At 43.3% G+C, this 26,169-nt stretch overlaps 1 protein-coding gene across 8 annotated transcripts in view; it reads right to left on the reverse strand.

The window, feature by feature from the left end:
* The window catches only part of STAG1 (STAG1 cohesin complex component), a 275,465-nt gene that overhangs the window by 134,385 nt on the left and 114,911 nt on the right, over positions 1 to 26,169 (reverse strand). For 7 of the 8 annotated variants that reach the window (XM_068280396.1, XM_068280394.1, XM_068280399.1 and 4 more), the window contains one exon: positions 21,046 to 21,093. The exons of the other annotated variant lie outside the window; for it this stretch is intronic. The gene's annotated coding sequence lies outside the window, so the exon portion shown is untranslated. The remainder of the gene's footprint in view (positions 1 to 21,045; positions 21,094 to 26,169) is intronic. 8 annotated transcript variants of the gene reach the window in all.

Below are 26,169 nucleotides of genomic sequence, written 5' to 3' on the forward strand. Positions count from 1 at the left end.
GGACATGGGCAGAATGGGTTAAGCTGGGGATCAGGGCAGGTAACACGGGGGAAGGGGTTTAAATAAGGGTTTAATGGTTAAAATAAGAATCGAAAAGTCGGAGTCAGAGCAATTTTGGGTACTTGGAGTCTGTGGCTCCAATAAAGTTGTCGGATGATTTTTAACCAAATCTATAGCCTTTGTAAAAATTACCGGTAGATGTCGGAGTCGGAGCAATTTTGGGTATCTGGAGTCGGTGGTTTTATAAACTGAGGATTCGGATGGTTTTTGTACAGACTCCACAGCCCTGGTATAAATGGGGATAGGATATACAGTAGATAAGGGATGGCTTGGTGTGTAGGTGAGAGTGTAAAGAGGCCACATGAGGGTGAAGGGGAAGGTTGTAGGGTACACGTTGGGTACTGGTCTAGAGGGTATATGCATAGGGTAAAGTTAGCAGCAATATTATCCCCGCTCTAAGAAGAATAAAGAGTTGGTGGGTAGGTGAAGGTCCGGAAATGTGATGAGGATGGAGGGAAGGGCGGGGGCTTGGCTGTGAGGGAGTTGAGATGAAGAGTATATAAGCAAGAGTCAAATGCTGTTAGGATGATAGATGAGCGCACGTCAAGCAAGGGGGTAATGGAAAGTGAAACTCAGGCTAGATGACAAATAGGGATGGAAGAAGAATGGAGTTTGGCACACACTAGTGTTTGGTTTAGAGGAGTGTAGAGGGTGCGGAGAACACCCACTAATAATTATAATCCCACTTTTAACAGCACTATGTCTATCTAATATCATACCCCATTTGGTAGTGAGGTTAATCAGTATGAGGAAACTAGGGTACAAGTGCATTTAATCAAGGGAGAGGCTCTATACAGTCACATTTTCTTGCAGTGATAACCATCTGTTCAAATTCACGACTTTTACCCCGTTCCAAAGTCTATAAGCTACCTATGGGTTCAACTTTATTACAAGTAATATCTCCATTGAGATAATACTGAGTATTCTTGCCATACAGGTCTGTATTTTCAGAATATGAAGTGCATTTAGGCTACTTGCACACCAAGACATTGCGTTAGGTGCCATGTTAAGGTCGCATAACGTGCACCTAACGCAAGGCCTGGTGCTCTTCGATGTGGACGTCAGAGTGAGCCGCGTTGTGCAGCTCACTCTGGCGTCCGTGATGCCGTGATGCGTACTCTTGGACGCATGCGGCATCACGTGGTCCCGCCGGCCAATCGCCGCACAGAGCGGCCACACCAGGAAGTAAACACTGCACGTCACAACGTGCAGTGAATATTAATTAGCCATGTGCCTGGCCGCTCTCCCCAACATGACTGAGCATGTGCAAACAGTCTAACGCGGCTTAAGCCGCTCTAACGCCGTAGCATGCTGCACTTTCGGAAGAACGTGCAGCGTTACATGTAACGCAACATGGGCACTGTGAACAGCCCACTTGTGTTACATTGCTGTGCGTTGGGGGAGCGTTACAGGCTGCACTAACGTGCGCCTGTAACGTCCCTGTGTGTAAGCAGCCTTAAGAAATGTTTTACTTGAAACATAAAATCTTATAAAGTGTTAACTCTAATTTTCAAAACAAAACACAAAAAGCTATTTGGATGCATAACTGAACACAGCTTTCCTTCCTAGCACATAACCTCCTACATGTCTTATCATGGCAACATTTAAACATTTGGCTTATTATGTATGCACATCTAACTGTCATCTGGGGTGGCCTGTGTAAGACATTGAATAATGAACATGTACACAATGAGGACGCCAAGCATACTAACTACTGGGATTCATCTTAATTCATAAAGACATTTCCAGCATACTCAAACCCAGTCATCTGTCTACAACCATACTACCCAATCATCATTAATGCTGGCTGATGTATAGCCAAAAGCAAACCTGTTAATAAAACAAAGCCAAGCATATAATGCATACTCCAAGGGTGTGATGTGCAAGTAAAACAACCAGGGTACTTTCACACTGACCAGTTGTGTTGCAACAGACCCTTTTTTAACACACTAATGTGGTGCAATTCAAAGGCTCTATGGAAAATGTACAGCTCATCAGTCATAATGTGATGTAACTGAATCCAGATTTAGGGCCCACACTAGAAGCGCTTTGTGATTGATCAGCGCTTTTTAAAAATTGCTCCCATTTAGGGCCCATTTCACTAGAGCGAATCTGCATGAGTTTTCTGCATCCAGATACTAAAAGCCAATAATAGTCAATGGGCCTGTTTCCACTTGTCAGGAAATCTGTGCGGTGGACTATGCAGAAAAAATTCTGCACAGCAGAGCCATCAGAATTCGCACACCGCAAGGCTAGTGTGCCATTCACCTGTTATGTATTTAATAAGAAATTTGCCTGCTTTTTTTAATGTGAATTTTCCATGCGAAATTCACATAAGTTTTCGCTTAAAATTAATGTAAAAGCACACTGGCACTGACATGGTTAACTTCACATACCTTACATACAATTGCATCCGCATGCAAATTCGTTTTTGCGTTTTCCGCAGCGGAATTGCACCGCACTAGTAGAAACAGGCCCTCACTTTCATTAAAATTACGACGATTCTACAATCGCGCACAGCGCAACAATTTTTACCGCTATTTTAGTGAAAGTTAATGGGAGCGATTTTTAAAAAGCGCTAATCAATCACAAAGTGCTCAGAAAAGCGCTTCTGTGTGCATGGGCCCTAACAATGCAGACCATGCAATGCATTGCTACAATTGCACATGTTAGCGTGCATAAAATTTGTCAATGAACGAACGCAGTCAGTAATTTCATTGCCTGCTTGACATAAAATGTCACCGCATGTTATTTTTGGTTACGTTATGTGCCTGTCATAATGCAATGCCTTAGTGTGAAAGTGGCCTCAGTAGTTTGCCCAAAAAATATAAAGATGTTGGAAATATCATGAAGCTAAATCATCATCGTAAATAAAGTTAAAGTAGAAAAGCCCTACTTTATAACAATTTATAAAATGGTTTTCATGAATGCAGGATAAGGGTTGGGACCCAACTGGAGATCGCAACGGCACTTTGTGATCGTGCAAGCACTTTGTGCAGCGTTTCTCATAGCGATTGTGAACGCCATTCCCAGGCTTTTGGAAGCGCTGTACAGTAAACTGTACAGCGCTTCCAATTAGCTATTTCCTGTATGAATGAAGTTTTATATACTCACTGGGCGTCCTGATGCCCTGCTTAAACCAGAAGCCCCGCCTCCTAGCACAAGGTTTTATAGGTGCATCTCTAACATGTGACCTCATCTGCTAGGGGGTGGGCCTGTGGGCAGGAGGCTGACATCGAGACAATGAATAAGTATACAGCATTAAACTTAATTTAAAAGAAAAACAGCCCAATTGGCCCCCAAATCGCTTCTGAAAAGTGATTTTGCAGTGCTAGTATACAAAAGCCATACACTTATTTCCATTACAGAATCATAAAGTTCTCTCCGACACACACAAAGTTAAACTTTCCCAACACAACAGTTAATTAACCTTTCCTGCTATAACTCAAAGGACAGAGGTACAATTATCAAGTTATGAATGCAGGTGTACAGTCCGTTTTTTGGTAGGACTTGCGTCTGCCAGATTTCTTCTCTTCTGTAAGAGGGTTAGACTTTCTCCTATTTCAGGGAGGGCCTCAGCTCTTATATGTCAACCCCTCCATTCAGGACGAAGGCTTTAAAGCGGTATTGTCACCATAAAAATCTAATTTCAACAGCAACTAGTGTGAGTGTTAAGTGATAAAGATGCTAATCCTGCATTCAAAACTTTTTTCTGCGGTTATGGTTTGGAGTTATCACATACTTAAAGGGAACCATAGATGAACAACAAAAAGATTTTATACATACCTGGAGCTTCCTCCAACCCCATACGCTCTGGTCGATCCCACGCCTCCATCCTTCTCTGCTCGCAGCTACGAGAACCGGCTCCCCGCTGTTCCGTCAGTCAGAGCCAGTCTAAGCGTAAGGGAATTGCGGTGTTTGCGTATCCCTGGGTCGGACTGGGACACTAAGGGCCCACCAAGGAAGTTTCAGCCTGGGGCCCGTCCCCCTCTCCTAATCTCCCACCCCCCCCCCCATTTTGGACTCACATACACATGCACTCTACAAATTATACATGATTTTATGGTAGGGAATAGGGAATAGATTGTGAGTACTTCTGAGGACAGTCTGCAATAGGGATATGTCCACATGCAGCGCACTGGAACATGGGCGTGGTCATGGTGAGTCATGGGCAGACTTAAAAAAAAAAAAAAAAAAAAAAAAAAACACAAAATAAGTAGCGGTGTTATTCACAGATATTCGGTCTGACCAGATACATTTTAGATAAAATAATCAAGTAGTTACATGCCTCATGATAATTCATCACATAGTCAAATGGCAGCAGATTTTCTGACAAAATGCAACCAAATTGGCAGCAGATATCCCCACAAAATGCAATCAGATTGGCAGAAGATACCCCCACAAAATGCATTCAGATTGGTGGCAGATACCCCCACTAAATGCAATCAGATTGACAGCAGATACCCCCACAAAATGCAATCAGATTGGCGGCAGATTTCCCCACAAAACAATCTGATTGGCAGCAGATATCCCCACAAAATGCAATTAGATTGGCAAAAGATATCCCCACAAGATGCAAGTAGATTGACAACAGAAGATACCCCCACAAAATGCAATTAGATTGGCAGCAGATAGCCCCACAAAATGCAATTAGATTGGCGGCAGATATCCCCACAATTTGCAATTCGATTGGCGGCAGATATCCCCACAAAATGCAATTCGATTGGCGGCAGATTTCCCCACAAAATACAATTCGATTGGCGGCAGATATCCCCACAAAATGCAAGTAGATTGACGGCAGAAGATACCCCCCACAAAATGCAATTAGATTGGCAGCAGATATCCCCACAAAATGCAAATAGATTGGTGGCAGATATCCCCACAAAATGCAAATAGATTGGCAGCAGATACCCCCACAAAATGCAATCAGATTGGCGGCAGATTTATCCACAACATACAATCTGATTCGCGGCAGATATCCCCAAAAATGCAATCAGATTGGCAGCAGATACCCCCACAAAATGCAGATTGGCGGCAGATATCCCCACTAAATGCAATCAGATTGGCAGCAGATACCCCCACAAAATGCAATCAGATTGGCGGCAGATTTCCCCACAAAATACAATCTGATTGGCGGCAGATATCCCCACAAAATGCAATTAGATTGGCGGCACATATCCCCACAATTTGCAATTCGATTGGCGGCAGATATCCCCACAAAATGCAATTCGATTGGCGGCAGATTTCCCCACAAAATACAATTCGATTGGCGGCAGATATCCCCACAAAATGCAAGTAGATTGACGGCAGAAGATACCCCCCACAAAATGCAATTAGATTGGCAGCAGATATCCCCACAAAATGCAAATAGATTGGTGGCAGATATCCCCACAAAATACAATCAGATTGGCTGCAGATTTCCCCACAAAATGCAATCAGATTGGAAGCAGATATCCCCACAAAATGCAATCAGATTGGCGGCAGGTATCCCCCCAAAGGCAGGTCCCAGTTACTGGGGGGCCCCATGCTGGAAGGGGGAGCAGTGGGCACAGAGCGGCGGGGAGGGAAGGAAGCTTCCCCCTCTCACCTAGAGCCCCACCCTTCCGTGCTCCCCCCCAGTTAAGTATGCAGGTCTCAGTGCCCCCATGCATGCTGGAAGGGGGAAAGTGGGCACAGAGCAGTGGGGAGGGGGGAAGCCTCCCCGCCAGGGGCCCCCCCTTCCACGCTCCCCCCTTCAGAATTGCACCCAGCAGCGGCAGCAAGCAGGAATCACTTACCAGCAATCAGATCGATAGCTCTGCGTGCCGCTGCTGGTCTCAGTCTCCTGCACTGCTGTCCAATCACGCTCTCACAGGAAGTACTGCAAGAGCGTGATTGGATAGCGTCACTGCAGGAGACCAGCCCAGCGGCACGCAGAGCTATCAATCTGATGCCGGTAAGCTATTCCCCGCTGCTGCCGCTGGCTGGCTGCAATTTTGGAGGGGGGGAGCGCGGAAGGGGGGCCCCTAGGTGAGGGGGAGGCTTCCCCCCCTCCCTGTGCACAATTTTCCCCTTCCTGCGCTGTGCCCCCATCAGCTCTGGGGCCCCCAGGAGGCGGGGCGGCCGGGGCCTACCGATGGAAAAATCGGTGGTTCGGTGGCTCAGTCCAAGCCTGTCTGCAGCAGCCGCTGGAGAGATACATAGAGGGCGCACTTCTCCAGCGTAGCTGGCTCCGATGACGTCAGTGACGGGAGCCGGTTCTCGTAAATGCGGGCAGCGGAGGACGAGGAAGAGGTGTAGAGGCATGCCTGCATAGCACCCCCTTGGATGTTAGGAATGCCCTTTTTCCACCCCTTCAATGAAAAGCAGAGATCTAAAACTGCAGAGCTGTGACCTAAAGGACGCAAGCCATTTTCTTCCCCTTTAAAAAACTTACCCATTATATAAAATTATGCAGGAGCGTCAGTAAGTGGCTTTATGTATGGTTTTTGTTTTCAGTAAACTGCCGTCTCAGGTTCACTTCAAGCCTCATACCTACATAGTAATTTGACTAGCCACTGATTGACCGATTTTACCGCCTACCTGTAGAATGAAGGCCAAAAGATTTTGGGCAACACAACTTGGATGCATGTAAAAAAGGCTTTAGGGCCGGTTTCCACAAAGAATCTGGTGCCTGCTGCAGGAAACTGCAGCAAGCAGTCCAGAAACGCACCGCAGTGTGATTCGGACAGCAAGCCAAAGGGATACTAGGCAGCATTTACCCGCCCGACTCGCCAGCTGGGGAATGCTGCAGATTTAACTCAGATGCGGCCCTAGTGGAAAAGGGCCCTGCAAGGAGGAAGGCACAGTCTAAACTCTTAGAGAAACTTGCTGTTTATAATAATGAGTCTACAGTGCATGAAGTAGCCAGTCTCTGAGCTCCTGATCAGGCACTTTAAAAATGATCTGAAAACAGCTAATCAACGTTTCTACACAGACAAAAACAAAGTCTCTAGGCGCGTTCCTACACAGATCAAGGTAAACATTTGTGCCTGGGAGTAGGACTTTAAGCTTTATTTAGAAAATTCACATTTCAACTGATTGTTAAGGCATATAAATATTTTTCTAAGTAGTTTGGATGCCTGGGTAATGCAATTTACATGTACAATATTGAGCTGTCTAACCAGCTCTACGGGAAAGGATTATGATTCTTCTGTCTCTATAGATTACATTGGCCAACACACTGAGTACAGATTTTCTTCAAGTCATAACCAGGGCAGCGCCTCACCTTTGTTTTATTACTTCAACACATGGTTTTGTGTCTGTAATGGTTTTAAAACCCATTATGTGACTGTGAATGTAAGAGAGGAATCTTAATCTAGCGATACCCAATTCACAATGATCCCAGAGCTGCACTTGGATTGAAGAATCACACCAAAAGCGCTGATCATGAGTATAGAGTCACCACAGCTGCTAAACAAAGGTCGGACTTCTGTCATCATTCATCATCAAATTCTAGTTACTGTGTAGAGGACACTTGAAGATAAAACATAAGAATCGCTCATAACACTGGGCCACTGATTATGTTCACTTGCCAAGAGGCAATCCAGTTATATGCAGGAGAGGTTTCATTTTTACTGTAGCAAATCAGCTCTGGCAGGAACAAATGTATAGCCATAAACATTTTATCATATCGCTTTCTTTTCACATCCATAATTAAAATGCATTTGTAATGTAGTTATAAACACAAAGCTGTCTGGCTGAATCGCAGGGAAGGCAGGGACTTTCCAGCCTCAATATACTTTAAGTGCAAGGTTAATAAGCAGCAATGACGGCTTTCACTGGAAAGACATGACACAAAACAAGCCATTCGGTAAACAGTTACCATTTCCCTGCAGCAATATTCTTCTACTTTAACAGTCATTCATCTGCAACAATTATCTTCTAGAATTCTAGTCTCATTTCTACTGTAAGTATACAGTAGCCCACAAGAGAGGTGTACCTCACATGTTAGCAAATATTATATTTTTTCATGGGACAACACTGAAGATATGACACTTAGATACAATGTAAAGCAGTCAGTGTACAACTTGTGTAAGGGTGAATATTTGTTGTCACATCAAACAACAACACACAGTCAATGTTTAAACTGGTGGCAACGAAAGTGAGTACACTCCTAAATGAAGGTGACAATTGTGCCCAATTAGACATTTTCCCTCCCTAAGGTCATGCTATTTGTTAGCATTACAAGGTCTCTAGGTGTGAATGTGATGGTGTCAAGCCTGTGTGGCAGTAATCAAGGTGAGCAGTACAAAGCCAAGGGTGGCTTGTCTACAATTAAGCATGGTGGTGGGAATGTCATTGTTTGGAGCTGCATGAGTGCTGCCAGCACTGGGGAGCCACAATTCATTGAGGGAACCATGAAAGCCAATATATACGGTGACATACTGAAGCAGAGCTTGATACGCTTCCTTCAGAGACTGGGCCCCAGGGCAGTATTCCAACATGAGAACGACCCCACACATCTCCCAGATGACTATTGCCTAGCTAAAGAAACAGAGTAAAGGTGAAGGTCTGGTCAAGCATGTCTAAAGATCTAAAACCTATTGAGCATATTTTGGGGATCCTCAATTGGAAGGTGGAGAACACAATTAGCTTTTTCTCCTAAGTTTTTTCCAAGACGATAATTTTTCATCTTCTCTTTAAAATACCTTTTAGCACTTTGCAATTGAAAAAGTACCAAATAGTAGGTGAAAAGTACTATGAAGAGCATTTTCTTGCTTGCTGGGGGTTTAATTTTATTTACAAGGAAGGAGTACATCAACTAGGCCAAGGTTCATCAGCTTCGTCAAGGAGGAGTGGAAGAGGATTCCAGTTGCAACCTGTGAAGGTCCTGTGTTCCCCGCCGCCGGTCCCGGGCTAATTCCGCGTCTAATGCGCAAGCATTATTCATCTAGTTAGACGAATATTAGACTGGGACCGGCGTCGGGGAAGAGAGGATCGGAGGAGGACGGCGTGGGACATGACAGCTGCAGGGGGCCGATCGAAGCCCCAAGTAAGTGTCGGTTTTTGTTTATTCAAACCCTCCACAGAACCCCTTTATGGCAGTGCTAGAAAATAACTGTGGCCACACAAAATATTAACACTTTGGGCACAATTTTGACATTCTTCACTTAGGGACTTTTGTTGCTAGCGGTTTAGACATTAATGGTTGTGGGTTTATTTTCATGAGACAGCAAATGTATTTTATCATACAAACACTACACTGACTACGTTACATTGTATCAACGTGTCATATTGTCAGTGAGCCATGAAAAGATATAATAAAATACTTACAAAAACGTGAGGCGTGCTAACTTTTGCGAGATACTATTTATATCAGCTACTCCTATATCCGTACAGACTTAAAAGTGAAATCACAAGTATTTCCAACAATGTTCTACAACTGGACTTTTCTCATCTCAGAGATATTTGCAATGCTACTTCCCAGTTGAAGAATTACTGAAGCTGTAGCATCTATTTTTACAGCTCATACTGACCATGTTATTATAGAGGGGAAAAAAAAAAAAAAGAAGAAGAAGATTAGGCCACTTAAAATTCACGATCTATTAAAATATCTCCCTTAAAATGCACATAACAGATGGGGCAGATAATGTCTGTGATACCGTTGGCTAAAATGTTCAGAATAAAATATGGAGCATCTAGAGCAGGGGTCTCAAACTCAATTTACCCGGGGGCCGCAGGAGGCAAAGTCAGGATGAGGCTGGGCCGCATAAGGGAGTTCACGTGTCCCCGCTGCAAAACGAGGGCTGCAGAGCCCCCAAATCGCCCCGGGGGCAATCCGCCGGCATTTACTGGAAGGGGCAGAGCTTTCAGCTTCAGCTCTGCCCCTCCTGACGTCAATCGCGGCGGATCGCCGCCTCTGCCCGCCCACTCTAAACATAAAAAAAAAAATTGGGAAAATAGGAAAAAATGCCCGGAATCTTCATACAGCCATATTACGGCTGTATAGCGATCCCTGGCCAAAGCGCTGCGGCTGCATATGGACCCCCTGGAAACTCTGTCAGGAAATGTATTGCTCTTTCTTTTGATACATGTAAAATTACACTACCGTTAGGCTTGCTACTAAAAGTGACATTTACCGCATTTAAAAGTATACTATTTTCCTTCGAAACTTTAAAATCGATTTTCTCAAGAACTATAAGGTCTTTTTGAAAAATTGTTTTTTCCTCTTATTCCTAATGATCTCCTTAACATATCCTGCAAATTTAGGGTTTCTAGCATTTAAGGTGGATTTGCTATTAACCATTAAAGTCGGCGGGTTTTTAAATGTGTATTTTTTTCCTTTGCAACTTTAAAATCGATTTTCTCAAAAACTATAAGGCCGATTTGAAAAAAATTTTTTTCCTCTTGTAGCCACTGGGGGCCCCTACAAGCTCTGGGGCCCTGGGGCCACAAAATATTGTATCGCGGGCCGCAAATGGCCCGCGGGCCGCGAGTTTGAGACCCCTGATCTAGAGCAGCCTATTTTATTTTTTGACAAAAATGAAGCTTTTGTTTAATGACCATAGGGAAAAAGTGCTTAGGTCTAAGAAAACAAGTTATTTTACACATTTTATAACACGTTTACCATAGTGCTTTATTGAGAACAATGAACTAGACACCTGTTTCCGGTAGATTTGCATGAATCCTTGAAAAAATAGCACCAGGGAACTGTGGGAGCAATGTTGCGGATATTCTGCAATTGGGATCTGACTAATTACGATAACAAAATATAAATAATTTTACTGACATCCTTTGATGGCTTAACCCAACCTTCCTCCCTCACACGAACCCTTCTATCTACTCCTAACGCTAATCTACTGCTCTCTAAGCCTAACACTAAACACCTTTACTCGCTCCTAACGCTAATCTACCATTATCTAAGACTACTCCTACAGGCTCACATAACATACCACATCGCCCCCCGCACTTCGGCTATACCCGCTGCCCAAACTGTCCACTGGGCACCACTACAGCTGCAATAACTATCATGGTCTATGCAACACCCAAGTTTCCAAGCAGCCACCGACCATTTCCCCACTCCCCTCTGCATACCACTGCTTCCAGTCTCTAAACTGCAATTTACGAGTCAGATTTGAACCTACAAAAATGGTCAGATCTTAAAGTGAACCTAAAGTCAGACAGAAAAAATGAGTTTAACTCACCTGGGGCTTCCCTCAGCCCCCTGAAGCTGATCGGTGTCCACGCTGACTCATCAGATGTCCCTGGACCGGCCGGCGGCGACTTCCGGTTTTGCCATCACCGGCCAACAGGCTGGGAACGCGAGTGATTCTCCGTGATCCCAGCTAGAATAGCGCCCCCTATGCTGCTATTGCAGCCTCCCTATGCTGCAATAGCAGCATAGGGGGCGCTATTCTGGCTGGGAACGAGAAGAATCACTCGCATACCCAGCCTGTCGGCCGGTGACGGCAAAACCGGAAGTCGCCGCCGGCCGGTCCAGGGACATCTGATGAAGTCAGCGTGGACACTGATCAGCTTCAGGGGGCTGAGGGAAGCCCCAGGTGAGTTAAACTCATTTTTTCTGTCTGACTTTAGGTTCACTTTAAGCTCCCAACATATATGAGGACTGGCTGGAGAGAAGCCAGTTAAAAAAAAAAAAAATCAGTAAATTTTTGGGTTATGAGGGAGACCCATGCAAACACATTGAAAACAAATGTGCAAACTGTGTCCTGGCCAAACTCAGGACTCTAGAGCTGAAAAGCCAGTGTGTTAACCATCGAGCCACCGTGCCAACAAAAAGTGGCCTGAAACATTTTCACTGTTTGCCCATACTTAGGACCTTTGAGCACAAATATTTGAAAAGCATTTTAAATGTCTTATATGCTAAAAGGAAAAAAAAACACATTACTATCTGTTAGAGTTCAAAAAAATCAACTTCCTATAAGGATTTACATTGGTAATGGACAAATCCCAGGAGCCCTACAGACAAGGAGAGGAACGGCCAATGCATAGAAGTATGTCAATCCATAACCAGCATACCATACATAATATAATACAGAGTATTATGGCTTAACCGTGTGACATCACCCTGGCCAATTCAAGCTGCTTCATCTTCAGCACAGGGAGAAAGAAGATAAAGGCCAGGATATAAACGGGGAGGGGGGTGCTAGGTAGCAGCTCGTCTAAGTAAATGCTTGCTGCCCCCTCCAAAAGCCCACGCCATTTAGGAACTTCTCTTAGGAGATGGTTTGGTTGTTTATTTTTTTTTTAAATATATGTTCAAATCACTTTAAAACTATTTAAAAGTTATCCTAAGCAACACTATCCAAAATTATTTAGCACAGAATGATTCAAATTAACATCTATGAGAAATTACTAAAGATAACAGCCTGGCCAACAAGCTCAGCTTTAAAGCAGGATTGTCACCATAAAAATCAAATTTCAACAGCAACTGGTCTGAGTGTATTAAGTGATAAAGATGCAAATCCTGCATTCAAAACTTTTTCTGCTGTTATGATTTGGAGTTATCACATACTTAACCACTTGAGGACCCTGGGCTTTACCCCCTTTAAGGACCAGACACTTTTTCTCCATTCAGACCACTGCAGCTTTCACGGTTTATTGCTCGCTCATGCAACCTACCACCTAAATGAATTTTGGCTCCTTTTCTTGTCACTAATAAAGCTTTCTTTTGGTGCTATTTGATTGCTACTGCGATTTGTACTTTTTATTATGATCATCAAAAAAGACATGAATTTTGTAAAAAAAAAATGATTTTTTTAACTTTCTGTGCTGACATTTTTCAAATAAAGTAAAATTTCTGTATACATGCAGCATGAAAAATGTGGACAAACATGTTTTTGATTAAAAAAAAATCCCATTCAGCCTATATTTATTAGTTTGGGTAAAAGTTATAGCGTTTACAAACTATGGTGCAAAAAGTGAATTTTCCCATTTTCAAGCATCTCTGACTATTCTGACTACCTGTCATGATTCATGAGGGGCTAAAATTCCAGGATAATATAAACACCCCCCAAATGACCCCATTTTGGAAAGAAGACATCCCAAAGTATTCACTGAGAGGCATAGTGAGTTCATAGAAGATATTTTTTGTCACAAGTTAGTGGAAAATGACACTTTGTGACAAAAAAAATAAAATAAAGTTTCCATTTCTTCTAACTTGCGACAAAAAAAAATGAAATCTGCCATGGACTCACCATGCCCCTCTCTGAATACTGTGAAGTGTCTACTTTCCAAAATGGGGTCATTTGTGGGGTGTATTTACTGTCCTGACATTTTGGGGGGTGCTAAATTGTAAGCACCCCTGTAAAGCCTAAAGGTGCTCATTGGACTTTGGACCCCTTAGCGTAGTTAGGCTGCAAAAAAGTGCCACACATGTGGTATTGCCGTACTCGGTAGAAGTAGTATAATGTGTTTGGGGTGTATTTTTACACATACCGATGCTGGGTGGGAGAAATAGCTCTGTAAATGACAATTTTTTGATTTTTTTTTTTTTTTTTTTACACACAATTGTCCATTTACAGAGATCTTTCTCCCACTCAGCATGGGTATGTGTAAAAATACACCCCAAAACACATTATACTACTTTTCCTGAGTACGGCGATACCACGTGTGGCACTTTTTTGCACCCTAACTGCGCTAAGGGGCCCAAAGTCCAATGAGTACATTTAGGATTCCACAGGTCATTTTGCGACATTTGGTTTCAAGACTACTCCTCACGGTTTAGGACCCCTAAAATGCCAGGGCAGTATAGGAACCCCACAAATGACCCCATTTTAGAAAGAAGACACCCCAAGGTATTCCGTTAGGAGTATGACGAGTTCATAGAAGATTTTATTTTTTGTCACAAGTTAGCGGAAATTGATTTGTATTGTTTTTTTTTCACAAAGTGTCACTTTCCGCTAACTTGTGACAAAAAATAAAATCTTCTATGAACTCATCATACTCCTAACGGAATACCTTGGGGTGTCTTTCTAAAATGGGGTCATTTGTGGGGTTCCTATACTGCCCTGGCATTTTAGGGGTCCTAACCCGTGAGGAGTAGTCTTGAAACCAAATGTCACAAAATGACCTGTGAAATCCTAAAGGTACTCATTGGACTTTGGGCCCCTTAGCGTACTTAGGGTGTAAAAAAGTGCCACACGTGGTACCGCCGTACTCAGGAGAAGTAGTATAATGTATTTTGGGGTGTATTTTTACACATACCCATGCTGGGTGGGAGATATATCTCTGTAAATGACAATTGTTTGTAAATGGACAATTGTGTGTAAAAAAAAAAATCAAACAATTGTCATTTACAGAGATATATCTCCCACCCAGCATGGGTATGTGTAAAAATACACCCCAAAACACATTATACTACTTTTCCTGAGTACGGCGGTACCACATGTGACACTTTTTTGCAGCCTAGGTGCGCTAAGGGGCCCAACGTCCTATTCACAGGTCATTTTAAGGCATTTGTTTTCTAGACTACTCCTCATGGCTTAGGGCCCCTAAAATGCCAGGGCAGTATAGGAACCCCACACAAGTGACCCCATTTTAGAAAGAAGACACCCCAAGGTATTCCGTTAGGTGTATGGCGAGTTCATAGAAGATTTTATTTTTTGTCACAAATTAGTGAAAAATGACACTTTGTGAAAAAAAAATCAATTTCCGCTAACTTGATAAAAAATAAAATCTTCTATGAACTCGTCATACACCTAACAGAATACCTTGGGGTGTCTTTTTTCTAAAATTGGGTCACTTGTGGGGTTCCTATACCGCCCTGGCATTTTACGGGCCCAAAACCGTGAGTAGTCTGGAAACCAAATGTCTAAAAATGACTGTTCAGGGGTATTAGCATCTGCAAATTTTGATGACAGGTGGTCTATGAGGTGGCGAATTTATTGGAACCGGTCATAAGCAGGGTGGCCTTTTAGATGACAGGTTGTATTGGGCCTGATCTGATGGATAGGAATGCTGGGGGGGGGGGGTGACAGGAGGTGATTGATGGGTGTCTCAGGGGGTGGTTAGAGGGGAAAATAGATGCAATCAATGCACTGGGGAGGTGATCGGAAGGGGGTCTGAGGGGGATCTGAGGGTTTGGCCGAGTGATCAGGAGCCCACACTGGGCAAATTAGGGCCTGATCTGATGGGTAGGTGTGCTAGGGGGTGACAGGAGGTGATTGATGGGTGTCTCAAGGTGTGATTAGAGGGGGGAATAGATGCAAGCAATGCACTGGCGAGGTGATCAGGGCTGGGGTCTGAGGGCATTCTGAGGGTGTGGGCGGGTGATTGGGTGCCCTAGGGGCAGATAGGGGTCTAATCTGATGGGTAGCAGTGACAGGGGGTGATTGATGGGTAATTAGTGGGTGTTTAGGGTAGAGAACAGATGTAAACACTGCACTTGGGAGGTGATCTGACGTCGGATCTGCAGGCGATCTATTGGTGTGGGTGGGTGATCAGATTGCCCGCAAGGGGCAGGTTAGGGGCTAATTGATGGGTGGCAGTGACAGGGGGTGATTGATGGGTGAATGACAGGTGATTGACAGGTGATCAGGGGGATAGATGCATACAGTACACAGGTGGGGGAGGGGGGGGGTCTGGGGAGAATCTGAGGGGTGGGGGGGGTGATCAGGAGGGAGCAGGGGGTAGTTTAGGGCATTAAAAAAATAGCGTTGACAGATAGTGACGGAGTGAATGATGGGTGATTAGGGGGGTGATTGGGTGCAAACAGTGGTCTGGGGGGTGGGCAGGGGGGGGTCTGAGGGGTGCTGTGGGCGTGTCTGAGGGGTGTGTATTATACACTTTGTATGCGGCGATCCGGGTGCTAGTAACCCGCCGGCGCTTCCGAACGGCCGGCGGGTTACAGTGCGAGGGGGGCGGAGCCAGTCCCCGACGGAGGATCTCCGCCCATGCCCGTACAAGGACCGCCGCCTCTCGTACATGCGGCGGTCCTTGCGGGATCCACTTTCCGGCCGCCCATGTGCAGTGGGCGGTCGTTAAGTGGTTAAAGGGATACTGTAGGGGGGGGGGGGGTCGGGGGAAAATGAGTTGAACTTACCCGGGGCTTCTAATGGTCCCCCACAGACATCCTGTGCCTGCGCAGCCACTCCCCAATGCTCCGGCCCCGCCTCCTGTTCACTTCTGGAATTTCAGACTTTAAAGTCTGAAAACCACTGCGCCTGCGTTGCCGTGTCCTCGCTCCCGCTAATGTCACCAGGAGTGTATAGCACAAGCCCAGTATGGTCTGTGCCTGCGCCGTACGCTCCTGGTGACATCAGGGGGAGCGAGGACACGGCTACGCAGGCGCAGTGGTTTTCAGACCTTAACTAGTTCGCATTCAGTCGTTTTTCGCTTCATGCATCCGAACAATGTTCACCTCCCATTCATTAGCCTATAACTTTATTACTACTTATCACAATGAACTGATCTATATCTTGTTTTTTCCGCCACCAATTAGGCTTTCTTTGGGGGGTACATTTTACTAAGAGCCACTTTACTGTAAATGCATTTTAAAAGGAAGAATAAGAAGAAAACGGAAACAAATCATTATTTCTCACTTTTCGGCAATTATAGTTTTAAAATAATACATGCCTCCATAATTAAAACCCACGTATTGTATATGCCCATTTGTCCCGTTTATTACACCATTTAAATTATGTCCCTATCACAATGTATGGCGACAATATTTTATTTGGAAATAAAAGTGCATTTTTTCCGTTTTGCATTCATCACTATTTACAAGCTTATAATAATAAAAAAAAAGAAATATTTCATCTTTACATAGATATTTAAAAAGTTTAGACCCTTATGTAAATATTTGTGTTTTTTTTTTTTTTTAATTGTAATGTTTTTGTTTTTTTTTAATTAAACATTTTATGTGGGTATTTTTGGGAGGGTGGGATTGAAATTGTATTTTTTTTGTAAATATATGTGTATTTTTATTTTTATTTAACATTTAGATGTAGTTTACTTTTTGGCCACAAGATGGCAGCCATGAGTTGTTTACAGTGACGTCACTCTAAGCGTACCACATACGCTTAGAGCGACATAGGAAGCAGAAAAAGCGTAGCTTCCGAGAGAAGCTGTCGCTTTTTCTGCGGGGGAGAGGAATCAGTGATCGGGCACCGTTGCCCGATTCACTGATTCACTGGCTAACAAACCGCCGGCCGATCGCGCGCGTGCACGCGCACGATCGGCCGCGTGGACGCGCAGGAGCGCACATGGCTTCCTGGACGTGAGTTTCACGTCCAGGAATGTGAAATAGTTAAAGTCTGAAATTCCAGAAGTGAACAAGAGGCGGAGCCGGAGCATCAGTGAGTGGCTGCGCGGGCACAGGATGCCTGTGGAGGACCATTAGAAGCCCTGGGTAAGTTCAACTCATTTTCCTCCGACCCCCCTACAGTATCCCTTAGGGCCCTTTTCCACTAGCAATCGCAATCACAAATCACAAACGCCAGTGATTGCGATTGCGATTTTTCATTAATTCTGTTATGCGATTGCGATTTGCGATTTTCATTTGCATTGCATTATCATTGTAAAAATCGCTACAGCAAGCGATTGCGATTTGCGATTAGCGATTTCCAAATCGAATCACTGTAGTGGAAAATACTTCTCATGATTTCTATGATAAAGTAGCAACCCTAGCGATTTAAAAATCACTAGCGATTTGCGATTTTGCGATTCAGAAATCGCAATCGCTCTAGTGGAAAAGGGCCCTTAAAGAGACTCTCTATGCAAACAAGCCATTAAGCTCTGAGTTAGTCATGGAGAGGGCTGTTATCTGACTTTTATTATCTCAACTGTTCCTGGACTATTTACTTTTCCTCTGCTAGAGGAGAGGTCATTACTTCACAGACTGCTCTGAAAGACTCATTTTGAATGCTGAGTGTTGTGTAATCTGCACATATTATAGAATGATGCAATGTTAGAAAAAACACTATATACTTGAAAATAAAAAGTATGAGAATATTTTCTTTGCTGCTAATCTTCTAGTAATTATTCATAGTACACAACCAAATTCACTATATCATATTTTTTTTTTTTCACTTCAGTGTCTCTTTAAGGAGCACTGGAGCTTTAGTAGTCAGTGCCAAACAGTTGCATGCTGGGGGTTCTTTTTATCTATAATATATTCCTCCTCTTGCCTTTATTTCCCTGCCTCGCTGCTTATCTGAAACACAATCCTCTGCACACTTGTGTTTACAAGCAAGGCTGAGGTAACTCAGCGATTGGAGTAGAAAAGAAAAAAAAAGTAAAGGGCAGAAATGAAATCAGGATTTAGCCAAAACTGTGGGCAAAAGATATGGTTCCCACCAGGAAGAGAATTCTCTTAATTTACTATATACAGTAAAATTCACTGAAATCAAAACGTGGACAGTACAATACATGTGTTATGTAAGTAGATCAAGTATTTATCTACTTATATACAGTGATGTGAAAAACTATTTGCCCCCTTCCTCACTTCTTATTCTTTTGCATGTTTGACACACTTAAATGTTTCTGCTCATCAATAACCGTTAACTATTAGTCAAAGATAACATAATTGAACACAAAATGCAGTTTTGAATGATGGTTTTTATTATTTAGTGAGATAAAAAAACTCCAAATCTACATGACCCTGTGTGAAAAAGTGATTGCCCCCCTTGTTAAAAAATAACTTAAGGCCTCTTGCACACTGCATGCATTTCAGATTCCGATTCCGCTTTTTAATCTGTTTTTTACATCCGATTTCGATTCAGATTTTTAATCTTAACTGCATGCTGCGTTTTTTGATCCGTTTTTCTGTTGAATGTATTCAAGGAAAATCGGAAACGGAATCGGAATCGGAATCAAAATCGGAATCGGAAAACGGATTTGCAGTGTGCAGGGAGCCTAACTGTGGTTTATCACACCTGAGTTAAATTTCTGTAGTCACCCCCAGGCCTGATTACTGCCACACCTGTTTCAATCAAGAAATCACTTAAATAGGAGCTATCTGACACAGATAAGTAGACCAAAAACACCTCAAAAGCTAGACATCATGCCAAGATCCAAAGAAATTCAGGAACAAATGAGAACAAAAGTAATTGAGATCTATCAGTCTGGTAAAGGTTATAAAGCCATTTCTAAAGCTTTAGGACTCCAGCGAACCACAGGGAGAGCCATTATCCACAAATGGCAAAAATATGGAACAGTGATGAACCTTCCCAGGAGTGGCCGGCCGACCAAAATTATCCCAAAAGCGCAGAGAAAACTCATCCGAGAGGCCACAAAAGATCCCTGGAAAACATCTAAAGAACTGCAGGCCTCACTTGCCTCAATTAAAGGTCAGTGTTCACGACTCCACCATAAGAAAGAGACTGGGCAAAAACGGCCTGCATGGCAGATATCCAAGGCGCAAACCACTTTTTAGCAAAAAGAACATTAAAGAGACTCTATAACATCAAAAACATCCCCTGGGGGGGTACTCACCTCGGGTGAGGGAAGCCTCGGGATCCTAATGAGGCTTCCCACGCCGTCCTCTGTCCCACGGGGGTATCGCTGCAGCCCTCCGAACAGCCGGCGACAGACCAGACTGTCAATTCAATATTTACCTTTGCTGGCTCCAGCGGGGGCGCTGTGGCTGCTCTTGGCTCCGAAGTAGCCGGAAATACCCGATCTCAGTCGGGTCCGCTCTACTGTGCAGGTGCCGGAAACTTGCGCCTGCGCAGTAAAGCAGACCCGACGGCGATCGGGTATTCCCGCCTACTTCGGAGGCCACAGCCGTCAGAGCGCCTGCGCAGGAGCCGGGAAGGTAAATAATGACGTCATCTTGTACGGAGGGCCGCAGCGAGACCCCTGAGGGACGGAGGACGGCGTGGGAAGCCTCATTAGGATCCTGTGGCTTCCCCCACCCGAGGTGAGTACCCCCCAGGGGACGTTTTGACGTTACAGATTCTCTTTAAGGCTCGTCTCAATTTTGCTAAAAAACATCTCAATGATTGCCAAGACTTTTGGGAAAATACCTTGTGGACCAACGAGACAAAAGTTGAACTTTTTGGAAGGTGCGTGTCCCGTTACATCTGGCGTAGAAGTAACACAGCATTTCAGCAAAAGAACATCATACCAACAGTAAAATATGTTGGTGGTAGTGTGATGGTCTGGGTTGTTTTGCTGCTTCAGGACCTGGAAGGCTTGCTGTGATAGATGGAACCATGAATTCTACTGTCTACCGAAAAATCCTGAAGGAGAATGTCCGTCCATCTGTTCGTCAACTCAAGCTGAAGCGATCTCGGGTGCTGCAGCAGGACAATGACCCAAAACACACCAGCAAATCCACCTCTGAATGGCTGAAGAAAAACAAAATGAAGACTTTGGAGTGGCCTAGTCAAAGTCCTGACCTGAATCCTATTGAGATGTTGTGGCATGACCTTAAAAAGGCGGTTCATGCTAGAAAACCCTCAAATAAAGCTGAATTACAACAATTCTGCAAACATGAGTGGGCCAAAATTCCTCCAGAGCACTGTAAAAGACTCAATACAAGTTATCGCAAATGCTTGATTGCAGTTATTGCTGCTAAGGGTGGCCCAACCAGTTATTAGGTTCAGGGGGCAATTTCTTTTTCACACAGGGCCATGTAGGTTTTGAGGTTTTTTTTCTCACTAAATAATAAAAATCATCATTTAAATCTGCATTTTGTGTTTAATTATGCTATCTTTGACTAATCGTTAACGGGTTTTTGATGAGCAGAAACATTTAAATGTGACAAACATGCAAAAGAATAAGAAATCAGGAAGGGGGCAAATAGTTTTTCACATCACTGTATGTGTTTTTTTTCCCTGGCATAGTATGGCTAATCCTACTGTTTTAAAGAAATGATAAATGCAAATTTAGATACTAGAAAAGCAAAAGATATACTGTAATGCATCACGTCAGACTGTAGCAGAAGCGGAGAATACAACTATGATAACAAGGTATATACATTAAGACTACTGAAAAGACAGACAGCAAAAGGAACAGTAAAAAGACAACACAAAAAGGTCAACTGCGGCAATGCGGTACCTCAAGGGTCAGTCCTAGATCCAGCTCTCTAATTCATTCATTAATGACCTAAAAGATGAAATAAAAAATACGATTGTCATGTTTGATCACTTATATGGAATTAACAGCACTAAGCATAATAGTGGCATTCTACAAAATAATCCTGATCGTGGCCATGTGGGCAAATTAAATGTAAAGCATTTACCGTATTTAATATAACACTTATAATCTGGAGATGGAACACTAATTAATCATTTCATCAACAGTTTGCAATTTCAAGGAGCAACAGCTAAACCTTTTTTAAGTTTTAGGACTCCTACTAGTATACCATTGTATAAATCATTCTTTATGCCACATCTAAAATATAACAGTTTAAAAAGTACCACATTATAAAAAAAAAACAGTTTTAGAACGGTACAGAATCTTTAATATGTGACCATATGTAATTTATGTTAATTAACCCTTACTACACGACATAACTAAAATGCACTTAACTATTCATCCCACAAGGCAGTTCTCATGTACAATCATAATGACAATATAAGATAATGTGTGTTTCAGACGTACTAAGAATAACAAACAGAATCCATTTCCGTGTGCAGGAATACATGTGAAAATAAACCCTCTCTGCAGGCAAGAAAGACAATGCAGATAAGTGGCAGCTAACAGATAATATACTCTTGTGGTCACACCTATAAAAGGAAACAGACTGAGGACTAAAGCACATACATTGTGAAGAAATTGACTCATAGCTTGCTTATAACTTGACAGATATGGTCACCTCATAAGGTTACTAAACCCAAAAGGGAAGAAAACCCTACATCTACAAAACATGGAGAAACCCCTATATCTACAAAACGTGGAGAAAACCCCTAAAATCTACAAATGTGGAGAAAATCCTACATCTATAAATGTGGAGAAAACCCTACATCTACAAACGTGGAGAAAACCCTACATCTACAAACGTGGAGAAACCCTACATCTACAAACATGAAGAAAATCCTACATCTACACACGTGGGGAAAACCCTACATCTACAAACGTGGAGAAACCCTACATCTACAAACGTGGAGAAACCCTACATCTACAAACGTGGAGAAACCCTACATCTACAAACGTGGAGAAACCCCTACATCTACAAACGTGGAGAAACCCTACATCTACAAACGTGGAGAAACCCTACATCTACAAACGTGGAGAAACCCTACATCTACAAACATGGAGAAAATCCTACATCTACAAACATGGAGAAAACCCTACATCTACAAACATGAAGAAAACCCTACATCTACAAACATGAAGAAAATCCTACAACTACACACGTGGGGAAAACCCTACATCTACACACGTGGGGAAAACCCTACATCTACAAACGTGGAGAAACCCCTACATCTACAAACGTGGAGAAACCCCTACATCTACAAACGTGGAGAAACCCTACATCTACAAACGTGGAGAAACCCTACATCTACAAACGTGGAGAAACCCTACATCTACAAACGTGGAGAAACCCTACATCTACAAACGTGGAGAAACCCTACATCTACAAACGTGGAGAAACCCTACATCTACAAACGTGGAGAAACCTTACATCTACAAACGTGGAGAAACCCTACATCTACAAACGTGGAGAAAACCCCTACATCTACAAACGTGGAGAAACCCTACATCTACAAACATGGAGAAAATCCTACATCTACAAACATGGAGTAAACCCTACATCTACAAACATGAAGAAAACCCTACATCTACAAACATGAAGAAAATCCTACAACTACACACGTGGGGAAAACCCTACATCTACACACGTGGGGAAAACCCTACATCTACACACGTGGGGAAAACCCTACATCTACACACGTGGGGAAAACCCTACATCTACAAACGTGGAGAAACCCTACATCTACAAACGTGGAGAAACCCCTACATCTACAAACGTGGAGAAACCCCTACATCTACAAACGTGGAGAAACCCCTACATCTACAAACGTGGAGAAACCCCTACATCTACAAACGTGGAGAAACCCTACATCTACAAACGTGGAGAAAAACCCTACATCTACAAACGTGGAGAAAACCCTACATCTACAAACGTGGAGAAACCCTACATCTACAAACGTGGAGAAACCTTACATCTACAAACGTGGAGAAAACCCTACATCTACAAACGTGGAGAAACCTTACATCTACAAACGTGGAGAAACCCTACATCTACAAACGTGGAGAAAACCCTACATCTACAAACATGGAGAAAATCCTACATCTACAAACATGGAGAAAATCCTACATCTACAAACATGGAGAAAACCCTACAGCTACAAACATGGAGAAAACCCTACATCTACAAACATGAAGAAAACCCTACATCTACACACGTGGGGAAAACTATACATCTACACACGTGGGGAAAACCTACATCTACAAACGTGGAGAAACCCTACATCTACAAACGTGGAGAAACCCTACATCTACAAACGTGGAGAAACCCTACATCTACAAACGTGGAGAAACCCCTACATCTACAAACGTGGAGAAAACCCTACATCTACAAACGTGGAGAAAACCCTACATCTACAAACGTGGAGAAAACCCTACATCTACAAACGTGGAGAAAACCCTACATCTACAAACATGACAAAAAACCTACACCTACAAATGCGACAAAAACCCTGTTGGGTTAATTAGTATTAGCACCACTGATTTGAACTCTAAGCAACGCATACACAAAATCGGGTTTGTGAACACGTTCAGCTAGTGTGAAAGGGCCCTAACTGATCAGTTGCTCCACAGCAGTGCATTGTGAAAAAGCTTCAGTTAAAATGCACCGAATTTGAACGGAGCCATAGTGAAACATGGACATTACCTTGCTAATCAGTTGTCCGTTCAGTTATAACACAACTTATTCAGTGTGAATGGACCCTTACTAAACAGATGGATAAAATCAGGGTAAATGATGTGTATGCTCACTGTGTCACATTTCAAGGGCAACATAACTTGCTTTTCTATACGTATAGCACAATTCCCGACAAAAATGCTACATGCAGCACTTTTAAAAGTTTAAAAAAAACAAACAAAAAAAACAAACGATTCTCATTTTAAAAAACAGCTTACAGGATTTCCCTGAATGTGTTAATTTTGGAACATGTGTAATGCAGAAGTTCCAGGTAACTGAGGCTGCTCTACAAAAGTCTTGAAGCTGTGCCTGGAAAGTAATAATGAATGGAAAGATTAGGATGTCAGATGAAGAGCAGAAATGGTGTCTGGGGTTTGTATTTGAAACTGAAGTCAGAAACTCATAGGAGATTAAAGCTGTAATGTGTTACGAAGGTAAATGTCATGAAGATACTAATCATGCTTGAAAATCCAACCCAGCCAAATGTATTTTTTCCCATGAGCAGGGTTAGGCCTGAGACACACTACAGAGCACTTTGCTGACCGTCAGCGCTATGTTTGCGTTTTTTTTTTTTTTAAATGCTCCCATTAACTAAAAACGTGGTAAAATCACAGCAAAATTGCAGCGTTCAAGTCAATGGAAGCATTTTTTAAAATCGTAAATACAGCGCCGACAGTCAGCAGAGCGCTCTGCAGTGTCTCAGGCCTCAGTGACGGGATCTGAGGTAGTCTGTTTACATTATTGCCCTATTAGATAACAATCTTCCAATGTCCAAATACAGCTTTAGCAATAGTTTTTTCATTCAATTACCAACATTAACAGGATAGGGCAGTAAGGTGTACATCTAAGAGGCACCTGGAACCTGAAATGAGGATCTGCCGATACTAGAATATAGGCAAGTTCACAGATATTTTACTATACCTGATACTAGAATAACGGTAAAGGTGGCCATACACTGGTCGATTTGCCATCAGATTCGACCAACAGATAGATCCCTCTCTGATCGAATCTGATCAGAGAGGGATCGTATGGCTGCCTTTACTGCAAACAGATTGTGAACCGATTTCAGCCTGAAACCGATCACAATCTGTTGTGGTGGTGGTGCTGCTGCCGCTCCCCCCCCCCCCCATACATTACCTGCTCCGCCGGCACGACTCCCGGGTCTCTCTCCGCTCTTCTTCTCAGTCTCCGCTCTTGTCTCCGGCCCCAGCATGCTTTACTTCTTCCTGCCCGGCAGGAAGTTTAAACAGTAGAGCGCCCTCTACTGTTTAAACTTCCTGCCGGGCAGGAAGAAGTGAAGGCATGCCGGAGACCAGAGCGGAGAAGAAGAGCGGAGACGAGCGGGGGCAGTCGCGCCGGCGGAGCAGGTAATGTATGCGGCTCTATTGCGTCGGTCGTCGGGCACTCGAACGCCGCTAGCGATGCGCTCTTTACCCGAGGGCGATCAACGGTTATTTTCCGCACGGCGTGATCGACGGGATCGGACAAAATGGATCGAAATTCGGCGTGTAGCGTGAACGATTGGCAGCAGATTCGATCCCAGTGATCGAATCTGCTGTCGAAACGGCTGTAAATCGGGCCAGTGTATGGCCAGCTTAAATAATCATACAGATATTTTACCATCCCCCGCTGTAAGCCAATTCTCACACTAAGGCTACATACACACTTGAGATAAAAGTCTTTGAAAAAGGCAAGGTCACAGACCAATGTTACCCCATTCCATGTAGTATGAGAGCCATACTCTACACAGTCTATTCTATGGAGCTGAACTCCAGCATCTTGCAAAGATTTTTACCTGATGGGAACACAAAGATACTGTACACACTCAACAGATCTGTATCTGCAAAAGATCCGTTCCTGCAAAATGCATTCATAGTCTATGATATCTGCAGATCCCCATACACACCTTGTTTAACAGACATTCATCTGCATATCTGACAATTTGCAGATCTGAAGATCCACCCTGGTGGATCTGATCTGCAGATGAAAGTCTGTTAAACAAGGTATGAGGATCTGCAGATCTCATAGACTATGAATGCATTTTGCAAGAACGGATCTTTTTCAGGAACTGATCTTTTTCAGGAACTGATCTTTTGCAGATACTGATCTGTTAAATGAGTACAGCATCTTTGTGTCCGGCAACTTGCAAAGATTTGTATCTGATGGGGAGTTCAGCTCCATAGAATAGACTGTGTAGAGTATGGCTCTCATACTACATGGAAGGGGGTAAAAGTGGTCTGTGATCTTGCCTT

The sequence above is a fragment of the Hyperolius riggenbachi genome, chromosome 4 (genome assembly GCF_040937935.1).
Source record: "Hyperolius riggenbachi isolate aHypRig1 chromosome 4, aHypRig1.pri, whole genome shotgun sequence".
NCBI classification, from domain to species: Eukaryota; Metazoa; Chordata; class Amphibia; order Anura; family Hyperoliidae; genus Hyperolius; species Hyperolius riggenbachi.